Consider the following 14,072-nt stretch of genomic DNA (forward strand, 5'->3'; position numbering starts at 1 on the left):
GCATCTGCAGTCCTCACTTTTGTCTACTAATCAAGCAGGCTGCTCTGTCCTCAATGATGTCAAGCTTATTCAGTGTTTTGTGACGAGTGTTCCTTCACACTGACTTGTACCTCATAGACAGTGACAGGCATTGAAAACTTGGGAGGGGAGTCACTCACTGCAGGATTCCTAGCCTCTGAATTGCTCTTGTAGCCACAGTATTTATATGGCTGGTCCATTTTAGTTTCTGTTCAATGATAACCCTCATGATGTTGTAAGTAGCGGATTCACTGATGATGATACCATTGAATGTCAAGGGGAGATGATTAGATTCTCTCTTGTTGGCGATGGTCATTGCCTGGGACTTGTAAGGCATACATGTTACTTATCTTTGAGGAGAAAGTGAGGACTGCAGATGCTGGAGATCAGAGCTGAAAATGTGTTGCTGGAAAAGCACAGCAGGTCAGGCAGCATCCAAGGAGCAGGAGAATCGACGTTTCGGGCATGAGCCCTTCTTCAGGAATGAGGAAAGTGTGCCCAGCAGGCTAAATAAAATGTAGGGAGGAGGGACTTGGGGGAGGGGTGCTGGAAATGTGATAGGTGGAAGGAGGTTAAGGTGAGGGTGATAGGCTGGAGTGGGGATGGGGGCGGAGAGGTCAGGAAGAAGATTGCAGGTTAGGAAGATGGTGCTGAGTTCGAGGGATTTGATTGAGACAAGGTGGGGGGAGGGGAAATGAGGAAACTGGAGAAATCTGAGTTCATCCCTTGTGGTTGGAGGGTTCCTAGGCAGAAGATGAGGCCCTCTTCCTCCAGCCGTCGTGTTGCTATGGTCTGGCTGTGGAGGAGTCCAAGGACCTGCATGTCCTTGGTGGAGTGGGAGGGAGAGTTGAAGTGATGAGCCACGGGGTAGTTGGGTTGGTCGGTCCGGGTGTCCCAGAGATGTTCTCTGAAACGTTCCGCAAGTAGGCGGATTGTCTCCCCAATATAGAGGAGGCCACATCGGGTGCAGCGGATGCAATAAATGATGTGTGTGGAGGTGCAGGTGAATTTGTGGCAGATATGGAAGGATCCCTTGGGGCCTTGGAGGGAAGTAAGGGGGGAGGTGTGGGCGCAAGTTTTGCATTTCTTGCGGTTGCAGGGGAAGGTGCCGGGAATGGAGGTTTGGTCGGTGGGGGGTGTGGACCTGACGAGGGAGTCACGGAGGGAGTGGTCTTTTCAGAATGCTGATAGGGGAGGGGAGGGAAATATACCCTTGGTAGTGGGGTCCGTTTGGAGGTGGCGGAAATGACAGCGGATGATACGATGTATCTGGAAGTTGGTGGGGTGGTAGGTGAGGACCAGTGGTGTTCTGTCCTGGTGGCGATTCGAGGGGTGGGGTTCAAGGGCAGAGGAGTGGGAAGTGGAGGAGATGCAATGGAGGGCATCGTCGATCACGTCTGGGGGGAAATTGCGGTCTTTGAAGAAGGAGGCCAATTGGAACTGGTCCTCCTGGGAGCAGATGCGGCGGAGATGATGGAATTGGGAATATGGGATGGCGTTTTTACAAGGGGCAGGGTGGGAGGAGGTGTAGTCTGGGCAGCTGTGGGAGTCGGTCAGTTTATAGTAAATGTCCGTGTTGATTCGGTCTAGGAACCCTCCAACCACAAGGGATGAACTCAGATTTCTCCAGTTTCCTCATTTCCCCTCCCCCCCACCTTGTCTCAGTCAAATCCCTCGAAATCAGCACCGCCTTCCTAACCTGCAATCTTCTTCCTGACCTCTCCGCCCCCACCCCCACTCCGGCCTATCACCCTCACCTTGACCTCCTTCCACCTATCACATTTCCAACGCCCCTCCCCCAAGTCCCTCCTCCCTACCTTTTATTTAGCCTGCTGGGCACACTTTCCTCATTCCTGAAGAAGGGCTTATGCCCGAAACGTCGATTCTCCTGTTCCTTGGATGCTGCCTGACCTGCTGTGCTTTTCCAGCAACACATTTTCATACATGTTACTTATCAGTCCAACCCTGAATGTTGCCTAAATTTTGCAGCATATGGTCACAGGCAGCTTTGGTATCTGAAGAGTAATGAATGGTGCTAAACATTGTGCAGTCAACAGCAGACACCCCCGTTTCTGACCTTACGATGGAAAAAAGGTAATTGTTGAAACAACTGAAGATGGCTGGGCCTAGGACACTGTCTAGAAAAGCTTCTGCAATGATGTCCGGGACTGAAAGCAATGATCTCCAATAATCACAATCCTACACCAACCTCTTTTGTGTTAGGTTTGAATCCAACCATTGGAGAGTAACCTCTTTTCCCCCTCCTTCCATTCCTGTTGATTAATTTTTCTAGGGCTCCTTGAAGCCATACTCGGTGAAGTGCTGCCTTGATATCAAGGGCAGTCACCCTCACTTTACATCTGGAGGTCAGTTCTTTCGTCCATGTTTAGACAAAGGCTTTAATGAGATCAAGAGCTTAGTCACTCTGTGGAACCCAAACTCATGTCATCTGAAAAGTAATGAAACAAAAATGAAAATTAATAGAATGACAGAATGAATATCAGAGAAGTGAAAAAGTAATAAGAAACAGGATTAAATATTGATTTGGAAGGAAACAGTATTTAATATAAAACTTCTGACTGCTCATTGTTAACTTTAAATATGTTTCTCACATGAAAATCCAATGACCACTGGGAATGTTCACTTCCATCTGCCAAATTTACTTTCTGCTTTTGTAGCAATGCACCGTGCAAGAAGATTGGCTGCTTTCTATACTTTTTGCTTTTGATCATCTTTTTCAGCAATGTGTTCTACACCAATGTGGAAAATGTCAAATATCAATGCTATCCCAATCTGTTAAAAACAGCATTTCATTGGTACATTTAAAAGAAAATATCAATGTGTTCCCTAGGAACTTGTCAAGTTGCAGGTTTCATTAAATCTTTCTTTCCTAACTAGTTCTGCTGTTCACCACCCCGCTCCAGCCCACATTTCTGTTACTCTTAAATTCCACAAGATGGCACTGTTATAACATTTTATTAGTTCAAAAGTTGAACACAACACAATTAAGACACAATTTATCAGATCGTGAGTTAGAAAACAGAGTACAAATAGATTTCTAAAATACTTTTGGACTCAATTGGTTGCCAAGAAAATATATTAAAAACTACTAATGTTGGAAATTACATCCATTATGACTATGACTAAGGCAAGTTTCCCTCACCTTTTATCAACTTTTCTCCAGCCTTTGACACAGTTGATTACACCAACCTCATCCAACACCTTTACACTGGGAGGCTGCAAATGCCTCTATTTTAATTGTAGCCCAAGAATCACCAGCAATGTATTCTGTTTTCACTTCCACACATTCACTTCTGGTGTTCTCCAAAAATTTGGTGTTCCAAATGGACGGCAGGACAGCTCAGTAGTTAGCACTGTTACCTCACAGCACTAGGGACCTAGGTTTGATCCTAGCCTTGGGTGACTATCTGCGTGGAGTTTGCACATTCTTCCTGTATCTCAACTAATACCTTACTTTGAAAATGCTCATCCTTGTTTCCATATCCATCCGAGACTTGACCCTACCATTTCTCTAGTCTGTTCCAGTATAATAGACATTCCAGATACTAACGCAGCTTTAATTCTTGAACATTCCTGATTTTAACTGGTCCACCACTGTTCCATCATTTCAGTTGCTGAGGTCCTAAATACTGGAATTCCCTCCATAAACCTTTCAATTCTCTACATCATGTTTTCCTCCTGTAGGGGATTCCTTAAAATCTAAAACCTACCCCTTTCAATAAGCTTTTTGTTATCTGCACTAACATCTTATTCGGGGGCTTTGTGTATATTTTGTTTAATATCACTTCTGTGAAGGGCCATCCATTGCTTTCTAAGGCAGAGAGTTCCAAGGTCATAGACCTCGTTGAGAGTAAAAAAAAATCACCTCTACCCTAAATGGGCAAATCCTAAATTCTAAATAGTATGCCCTAATTTTAGGCTCACCTACAAGAGGAAACATCCTTTCCACATCCACCAGGTCAAGACTGTTCAAGACCTTATCTTGGGTTGAACCTCCACAATCCAGCAGTCTTGAGACTGGCAACTGCTGTGGTTCATCATCCTCAGTACTTCCAGTTTTCTGAAGATCCCACAGTGCTTCTGCTTTTTTTTTTAAGAGGATGCATTTTACACTACAGAAGAGAACATTTTTGAGAATTTAAATGCTGTAAAGGCAGTTAGAAGCATAACAAGCAGAGTTCCTGACATGTAACTACTGTAAAGGGAGCTCCCAGTATTTAAGAACTGAAAAGGAATTTCAAAGAGCAGCAGGCAAGCATTCCAGCAGTTAACTACTGATAGGCAGTTTAATAAGCAATGGGAGTTCACAGCTATGGATCACCTGAAAACTTTCTCTGTCATAAGATCAGATGTGGTAATGTTCGCTGATGGTTGCACAATGTTCAGCACTATTTAGGACTCCACAGATTCTGAAGCAGTCCATGTTCAAATGCAACAAGATCTGGACGATAGACTTTGGCTAACAAATGGTAAGTAATATTTGCAGAACACAAATGCCACAGGAATGACCATCTCCGATAAGAGACACCTAATCACTGCCCTTTGGTAAAGCCATTGAATATCACTGAACCCTGCACTACCAAAATCCTGGGGTTTCGATTGACCTGACTTAACTGGACTTCCGTCAGACACAGTAGCTACAACAGCAGGTGAGGGGTCAGGGACACTGTAGCTAGTAACTCACCTCTTGATTTCCCAAAGTCTATTCACCATCTACAAGGCATCAGGGACAAGGAGTGTGATGGAATACTCCCCACTTGCATGGATGGGTACAGCTCCACCAACACTTAAGCGGCTTGATACCGCCCAGGACAAATTGGGTGCTTGATTGGTACCATGTCCACAAGCATCCATTACTGCATGTCTACTTTCTACAAGATGCACTTCAGAAATTTATCAAAGATCCTTCAACAACACCTTCCAAACACACAAAGACTTCATCAGGAAGGACAAGGGCAGCAAATACATGGAAACACCATCACCTGCAAGTTCCCCTCAAAGTCACTCGCCATCCCGACTTGGAAAATATTGTCTTTCCTTCACTGCTGAGTCAAAATCCTGGAATTACCTCCTTAAAGGCATTTTGGGACTACCTACAGCATATGGACTAGAGCGGTTCAAGAAAGCAGCTCATTACCAGCTTCTCAAGGGCAACGAGGGACAGGAATAAATGCCCACGTCCCACGAGTGAAAACAAAACACATTTTAAAGAGTAGACAGCAAGCGAGAATTCCCATGATTTAACACCTGTCACAGTTCCTGGTATTTAACCATTTAACTGTTTGAAATGGCATCAGAGAAAACAATGCAGTGGAAATGCATCGCTATCTGTACAGCAAAAGATTGAATTATTGAAAAAATTAGAAATGTATACATTGGTACAGGCCTGTTTCAGGCTTTCAATCACACGCTGTGGTCTTCCACAGTGTGTGATTGAAAGATGAAAAAGGATAATATCTTTAGCAAACAAAAACAGAAATCACTCAAGAAACTCAGCAGGTTTAGCAAAATCTATGGAAAGAAAGCAGAGTTGATGTTTTGAGTCTGGTGATTCTTTATCAGAACTGTTAGTAACTAGGAAAAAGTGATATTTATGCTGAAGCCGAAATGGGGAGGGTGGGGGTGGTAGGGGAGGTGAGCAGATAATTGGACTTGGTGCTGAGAGAGAGAGAGAGAGACTTGAAAAGCGTAGGTAAACAAGGTGGTTATGGATAACAGGCCAGGACAGAAGAGAAGCTGAGTTGAAAAAAACAGAAGAAGTCAAATCTGTATATAAAATACAATATAAACTTCTTGAAAGAAAGACCAAAATACTTGAGACTAGCCCACTGTAAGATTGTTTCAGGGTGATTCCTCACCAGCCCCCTAAAGCTGACCGTGATGTACAACAATCCCATGGATAAATAGCTTATCAAGGGTCATACTAGAAGTCCTTTGTATGTGTAGTGACTTCAGGTTATTAGAAGAAATGGGAGTGGAGAAAGAAATGGTTTAAAAACTCTGACATGTGACTTCCCTTTCTCTGGTTTGGCAAAGGCCCGATCCTGAGCTGTAAAATAGAAGTACAACCTGGAGCAGCATCAAGTCAATTTTCACCATTCTCTACTCCAATGGAATCAAGTCAAGTTTGTCCAAGTGTTCCTCATAAGACAACCTACTTATTCCAGTTGTCATTATAGTAAACTTCCTCTGAACTACCTCTAATGCATTTATTTCCTTCCTTAAAGAAGGAGACCAAAACTGCATATAATATTTGAGTTGTAGTCTCATCAAATCCCCGTATAACTGAAGCATAACATTCTTGTGTTTGTGTTCAATTCATGGTCCTTCATTACATGCTGCATCTGCAAACTAACCTTTTGTGACTCCGGCACTAGAATACAGAGATCCCTCTGCACCTTGGAATTCTGCAGTCATTTTCCACTTAAGTGATACCCTTTTTTATTGTTTCTGCTAATGTGAACCATTTTCCAACATTAAAAACCTGGCAGATGGAGTGTACCTATTCACTCAACCTATCCATATCCATCTGCAACCCTCATGTGTACTTTCCTACCTACATTGGTGACATCTGCAAATTTAGCAACCATGCCTTTGCTCTCCTCACTTACAATGACACCCTCCTTTTCCTGACCATTGACCAAATCAGAGCCCTCTGTACTAACGGATATACGAAAATCATAAGTAAGAGTTTGTGAGTCTCTTAGTATTCATGATTAATTAATTATTTATGTCAGTATTATCAACATATGCCTGGATAAATATGATCACTTTACTGAGTTGTGGAAGTTGATGGAAGGAAAAATTGATCAGGATTGCAACAAGTAGGTGTTACTACTGAGACGAGAGGAATGTGCTCGTTATTAAGCCCCACTACTCTATTATGATGTGGAGGTTAACCCCTCTGTTAATTAAAAGTAAACACCCAGAAAAGCTTGCCTTGCCTCATAATCTGTTAAAATGTGAGTGACAGAGAACTCCTAATTTCCATTACTTAAATAACAATTTATTTTCCTAACTCTAATAGCAAATACTAAACAAAACACAATGAGCAAATTCAAGTCCCCTTTTTCTTAACTACTTCTTATCTGATCCAACTCTATAAAAATGCTGTTCCAACAAACACACTTATTAAACATTACATTAACTTAATCTCAAGTCCACACAGCTTCTGTCTTCCCAGCTGTCTTCAATCTTCCATCTGCTGATCTCCCTGGGTCAACTTCTTTCTTTTTACATCTCTATGACTCTATGAATATGTTTTACAGGAAAAGGTACCTTTCGATAGAGAATGCTTTCTTATTTCTTTGCTAGCAAGATGTTAAATTGGCAGCTGCTCTCCCTCTAATTTTCAAAATGCCGGGTTTATATACTCCACATGGCACATTAAATTCTTATAATTTGATTGGTTTCCAGGTGTTAAAACAATTAAATTCAAATTCCATTAGCTTCTGGTATCCTGGGCATAACTTAAACTAATTGGTTAAATTTGAATTGTTGTCAAAACAGCAACCAAAACTCAGGTAAACATTTAACAGCCAATTTGTTACATGTATGCATTTTGGAATAGTCCGTCTCCCAGCTTTTCCATTCGGACAGCTGAGTCTGCACTTTTAAGGTTACTTCAATATTCAAAAAACACTCTCTATTTTAAAGTGAACACACATGCTTTCAACTTCGTAATGACTCCTTGATTTGCACCATTAGTATAAATGTTTCGATCTAATCACCAAAATGGCATATTATTTTCCCCTTAGGTATTGCCATCTAGAATAAAAGAGACATTCACCAGGTTCTTTCACAAACTCAAAATTAATTCCTTTACTTCAAAATGGGCAGCATGGAAGCTCAGTGGTTAGCACTGCTGCCTGACAACACCAGGGACCCGGGTTCAATTCTAGCATTCGGCGACTGTCAGCGTGGGTTTCCTCCCACAATCCAAAGATGTGCAGGTTAAGTGAATTGGCCATGCTGAATTGCCCATTCAGGGATGTGTAGGTTAGGTGCATGAGTCAGGGATAAGTGTAGGGGAATGGGTCTGAATGGGATACTCTTCTGAGAGTCGGTGTGGACATGTTTGGCCAAAGGGCCTGTTTCCACACAGTAAGGATTCTGATTATTAAAAAAAAACTAAAGAAATTTCTCAATGCGTGTGGCCAAACTGGTTAACATCTAAACTATAATCCAGAATTAGGATGATATCCCTTTATTAATTCTAAACAAACCCTTGTTTCACATAAAGGACAGCAAAGACTCAGCAGAGATGATATTTTGAAAGGGTCAAAAGACTCACTGTTATTTGCCAAAGGTCAGGAAAACAAAAGATAGGATTTGACAAATTCTCACAGTATACCGGGTATTTTGCTGACAAAATTGAATTGCTGACATAGACTGGTGGAAGATCTTCCAGGCAAGCTTCAGCTTTGATAGAAATCAAGCTGATTCCAAGAGTTTGAAAAGCAGTCACAACTCAGTGTTTCGGGGTTTATGAGGTAGTCTAATATTGAGATGTGAGAACTTTATCCTGTTCTCAATTACTTCAACCAAGAGAGACTGAGAGATGAGTAACTCACTACTAACTCTGGTGGCTTTCTTCTTTCCTTCTGACTCCCTAGGTTTTTTGAATCAGTAGCCAAGACTGGAAAGGATTGTTAGGCAACTATCAGAACGGGGGCCTAATAATCTTTTTCGAAGCCAAGTCTTTCAGCAATAAACCCTATCTCTGATTTCTCTAAAAGTCTTGCTTGGCTGTTTTCCAAATCACTTAACCTTCAGTAATTAGCATGAGGAACATAGTCATATTTAACTTAACCTAATTTCCAAAAGAAAACATGCCCTTCTCCCTTGGTAAAAACCTTGTTTAATCTAGAAAGTGTCTAAACAGTTCAATATGTTCCAGGTGCTCACATAATCTATAAATATAAATATGTAGTCCCAACATGCCTGCACCCTTAGGAAATGAAGTACCATTTCCAGATTATGATGTAGACATGAAAACATATACAAAACAAAAACACTAAAGTTTAGAATACAAAGTCCACATTTTTATTTCCTTTGTTTTGGCTGATGGACTAAAAATGGGAAGATTCTGCTTTAAATCAAGGGAACAATGTAGAGGTGGTTGTAGTCTTAAAACCCATGATCATTGGAGCAACCTGTGAGTTATGTATAATGCTACTTTTCCCTGGAACAGTGAGAGTATAAACAGATATCAAGGAGATGGTGGGATGATTGCTTGGCTTCAGTGTTCTGATTGATTGCTATGTAGGTGACCTTGGCTTATATGGAGCAGGTGGAGCAAAGAATCACCTTGCTTCTAGAGAGAAAGCATAACAAGAACTCTCTTCTGTGGTGATGTATTAGCAAGTCTCCAGTAACAGCTGGCTGACTTTATTTCAACTTATTCTGCCAATGCCCAGTTGAGGGAGGAATAAAACACCTTCAAAGACAGTGAAAGGATGAATGAAAGAAAAGATCAGTTTTTGAACAACTTTATTTCAACAGCAAAGAACTGAAAAGGAATTGAAAGGAAGAGAAGGAAAGAAACTCATCAAATCCTGTGGTCCAGACTGGTGCTCCTGACTAGCTTATTCTGATTTTTCTTTCTTTTTTCACATTGATATACATATTTTACATGTCTATCTTTTGTGAATTGTGGGAGGGAGGGACTTAAGACAGGAAAGAATTTAAGTTGCAGAGTTAGCAATAAGTTAGCAATTCAAATTTCCTAATTGCCATTGGTTAAAGACAATTTTTTGTAATAAACATTTATTTTCTTGTTAAACATGGAAACCCATTGAATCTTTTAGCCTGAGTTTGTCAGTCAGGCAAATTGGGAACTTTTAATAGCTTAACCAAATATTTTCACATTTGTGACGATTTCAGAAATAGTGGACTTTTATTTCCAGCACTGTGCCCGAGTAAGCCATGATAACACTTATATTAATTTATCCTTATTCGCTCTTTATACAAAATCCATATAGTCTATTGTCATCTTATTAATTTCCAAATGATTCCAATATTATTGCATTATTGACAGTGCATCAGGAATGATGTTATCCTTCCCAGTAAAATTAACAATCTTTGTTATGTGGCTGAGTTAGCAAAAGCTTCTGAAACAGTCTAGCATTTGATTTTTAAGCTTTTCTACAAAGGCCAAGTGATTTATGTTCAGATGTATTTACATTATTTTGCAGTTATGATAGATGTAAATTTGAATATGTTTAAGAGTTTGTAACAATCCTAGGGTTTCTTTTTTATACTGTACACTATTTAATGATGATTTAAGTTTTTTAGTTCTGGCTTATCTATGCTCGATTCATCTGCTTGTAGTTATTCTACCCCATCCCAAAATCACTGGCAATAATGGTCGTTTTAAAGGGTTTAGTGCAGTTAGAGGAAACCAACGCTGGTTCATTTGTTAAGATTATCTACAGCTTTTCAAAAGCTGTTAGGCACTCTTTTACCACATTGCCTTTACCTGCTTTTGCACTAATCCTATAGTGGAGCTATTATGGTGTTGAAATTTGCCAAAAACTCAACAGAAGCCACGCAGGCCCATGTATCCACGATGTCCCATTTAATGTTTGGAATGGGGAATTCCGTCAAAGGCTTTACTTTCACTGTAAAGCCTTTCACTGTCCATTGCAACATGTCCTTTTCCTTACAACGTGTGATACATAAGTCACCCACATTTACATGATTACACTCTTGGCAAGATCTATATTAAATCAGGTAACTGTAGCTGTTTAGATGACACTTACAATTGTTTTACATGTTCCCCCCAAGTGTTGCTGTATGCTATACATCATCTAAGTAAATCACACAATTACGAACACAAATTACAACTTGGTTCATGAGTCTTTGGCAAGTAGTGGATTGGCAAGTAGCATTTTAAAACCCAAATGGTATGGCTTGACATTGATAAAACCCATTTGTGGCACAAAATCTAATCTCTCCTTTGAACTTTATTTCAATGACACTTGCCACTCCAGACTTAAGCAAAAAAAAGTGCTATTTTATTGATGTAGATTTCCCTATAGCTACCACAGGTCTAGCTAAACCTATACACCCTAGTTTATAACAATAGATGTCCTTAAACTCTATAAGTAATCTAATTAGATCCTCCCATTTTCATTCCTGTTTGAACTGGAATATGATGTTCAATTGTCCCATTATTGCAATATTAGCTAACTGAATAACAGGTGATTCAATTTGTGAATTATCTATGTCTCTTTCTGCCTCGCTCTCATTTTCTATGGTATCCTCCACTATTCCTTCTTCCTGACATTCTTGCTCCTTCTTACCTTCTTCCAATGGGCTATCATTTCATCTTTTTGAAATTGCAAAACTGACTCCTTTTCCTGTGATCTGGAGTATTTATCAGATAAATTCACTACTACCTTTGTTAATTACATTGTATGGATCAATGAAACTTATTTTTCAAGTTTGTCCCTGTAAAAGTAACAATACTAATATTTCATTCCCTTTTTGTAATGTTCTGGTTTCAGCATGTTTATCTGACCATCCTTTCATCTTTGCCTGTGGAGTTTCTTTAATGCTCCCATGCTACTTTGAAGATTCTATCCAGCATTTCTAATCACATGGCCATTAATTAAACCTAATAGATTAATTTGGTAAGTCTCTGGTAGCAAAAACAGAAAATCCAGACCTTTGTTCCTATTGTATAGATATTCTTGACCATTTACTTTAATCATTATCTTGAGACAATGACAATGCCTCTCTAAAGGTCCCCTTTGTCTGTGGATGATACACTGTGTATTCAGTTCTTATGCCCAGGTTACATATTGTGTCTTAAAAAATTGTGCCTGAAATTGGAATCTTAATCTGGCTGTTTCTATTGGTAGGCGAAAGTGAGGACTGCAGATGCTGGAGATCAGAGTCAAGATTAGAGTGGTGCTGGAAAAGCACAGCAGGTCAGGCAGCATCCGAGGAGCAGGAAAATCAGGCAAAAGCCCTTCATCAGGAATGGTGCTGTACGGTGGCTCAGTGGTTATCACTGCTGTCTCACAGTGCCAGGGATCTGGGACCAATTCCATCCGTGGGTGACTGTCTGTGTGGAGCTTACACGTTCTGACTGCGTCTGTGTGGGTTTTCTTTGGGTGCAAGACTGATTAATCCAGCTTCTCTTTGGATTTCTCAAATACCCATCAGATTATTCTCTCCATATTAACATGTTTCTATTGGTAGCCTATAATGAAGAAAAAGTAAAGTTGATTTTTCCACTATTACTTGAACTGTGATTGTCCTCAAAGGGATGGCTTTTGGGAACTGTGTTGTCATATCTATAATAGTTAAGATATACTGGGTCTCCTGCTTTTCGTTTTTAGTAATGGTCTCTGCAGTCTACTTACACCCTATTAGACAGTTCCTCCAAACTGATACAAATATTATAAGTACTGGTTTGGTTATATGTTTTGGTTTTCCCACCGATTGGCATGTCTTGCCTGTTTCAGAAACCTGCACTGTGTCTTTGTGAACATCAGTAAAAGTGTCTGTTCATTGATGCTTGAGTTTTCTGCACTTCTGCATATTCTGCCAAATGACACCCTCCAGTTTCCTCAGATTTCTCCAGTTTCCTCATTTCCCATCCCCACATCTTGTCTCAGTCCCAACCCTCGAACTCAGCACCACCTTCCTAACCTGCAATCTTCTTCCTGACCTCTCCGCCCCCACTCCCACTCCGGCCTATCACCCTCACCTTAACCTCCTTCCACCTGTCGCATTTCCAACGCCCCTCCCCCAAGTCCCTCCTCCCTACCTTTTATCTTAGCCTGCTTGGCACATTCTCCTCATTCCTGAAGAAGGGCTCATGCCTGAAATGTCGATTTTCCTGCTCCTTGGATGCTGCCTGACCTGCGCTTTTCCAGCAACACATTTTCAGCCCTGTCTCCCTGAATACAGTTATGGGTTTAACTGTAGCTTTGAGGAACAATGGATTGCTTTTCCTATTGACAAGAATCATTTAAATTTCTCATTTATCTTATTCATCTCTCCTGCACTCCCCAGCAGTGTTGTTCTTTAGTCTCCCAGTTATAGTTAAAGCTACAATTGGAGTCTTTGTATTTTCATTCTGCAATACTTTTTCCGAGTAGCTCTTATGAAGCAGTAAATCCCGATTTTCCACATAACTTCCAACCTCCTGAAAGAATGTGTTGCACTTTGTTACAGTCAACTCTAGGTCTTTGATTTTCACTCAGCACCTTCCTTTCTGGTCTAAGAGGGATTTCTGAAGGCATTCCGAGCTGTCCCTTCCTTTTACTCTCCCACCTTACCTCCTTCTCAGTTCTATGGTATAACAGAACAAAGCTCTAATTTTATGGATCAACTGATAGTTATCAGCCATCTCTGCTGCCTAATTAACTTCAGCATGAATTGTCATGACTGGAGGAAGAGAAGTTTTAATTTCTTTTAACGAAAATAATTTCTCTGAGATCTACATATGTGACATTTACTTCTAATGCCCTTCTCCAATGGTCAAAATTACTTTTCTTTAACCTTTAAAAAACAGTCTAGGTTAAGCAAATCTGTTTCATTATGATTCAAAACTTTTGCCTGCATGCTTCAGGAACTAACTTATACTCACAAAGAATAGCCTTTTGTATTGCACCATGATCCGTAGAAACCCCTTCTGAAAGTGTTGCATCTACTTGTCAACGTCTATGCATGAGCAGTGCTCAGTTTTGTTACCTCCTCAAATGAAATGAAGAATACCTCCAAGTCCTTTTCCTTAAATTTTGGTAGGTCTTGTAACATTTAAACATCTGAGACTTTGGGTTAAGGTAGAACTTTTCTCTGCATTTCAGCTTTTGTTCTTTAACTGTAAAGCAGTATTCTCTTTTTGATTCCCTCTCTTCATTCTTTGCACTCTCTTGAAATTCTAGTTCCAGTCTCCCATGTTCCACTTCACTCTCATGTGCTTGTTCTTGTTCTCCTTCAAGTTCAAGATTTAAAATAAAATTGCAATGCTTCTGCCTTTTCTTTTCCTGCTTTTGAAATTTCATTTCTAACTG

This window comes from Chiloscyllium plagiosum, unplaced genomic scaffold (assembly GCF_037043375.1).
Source record: "Chiloscyllium plagiosum isolate Xiang-an unplaced genomic scaffold, Cpla_swu_hap1 HiC_scaffold_10, whole genome shotgun sequence".
Classification (NCBI taxonomy): Eukaryota; Metazoa; Chordata; class Chondrichthyes; order Orectolobiformes; family Hemiscylliidae; genus Chiloscyllium; species Chiloscyllium plagiosum.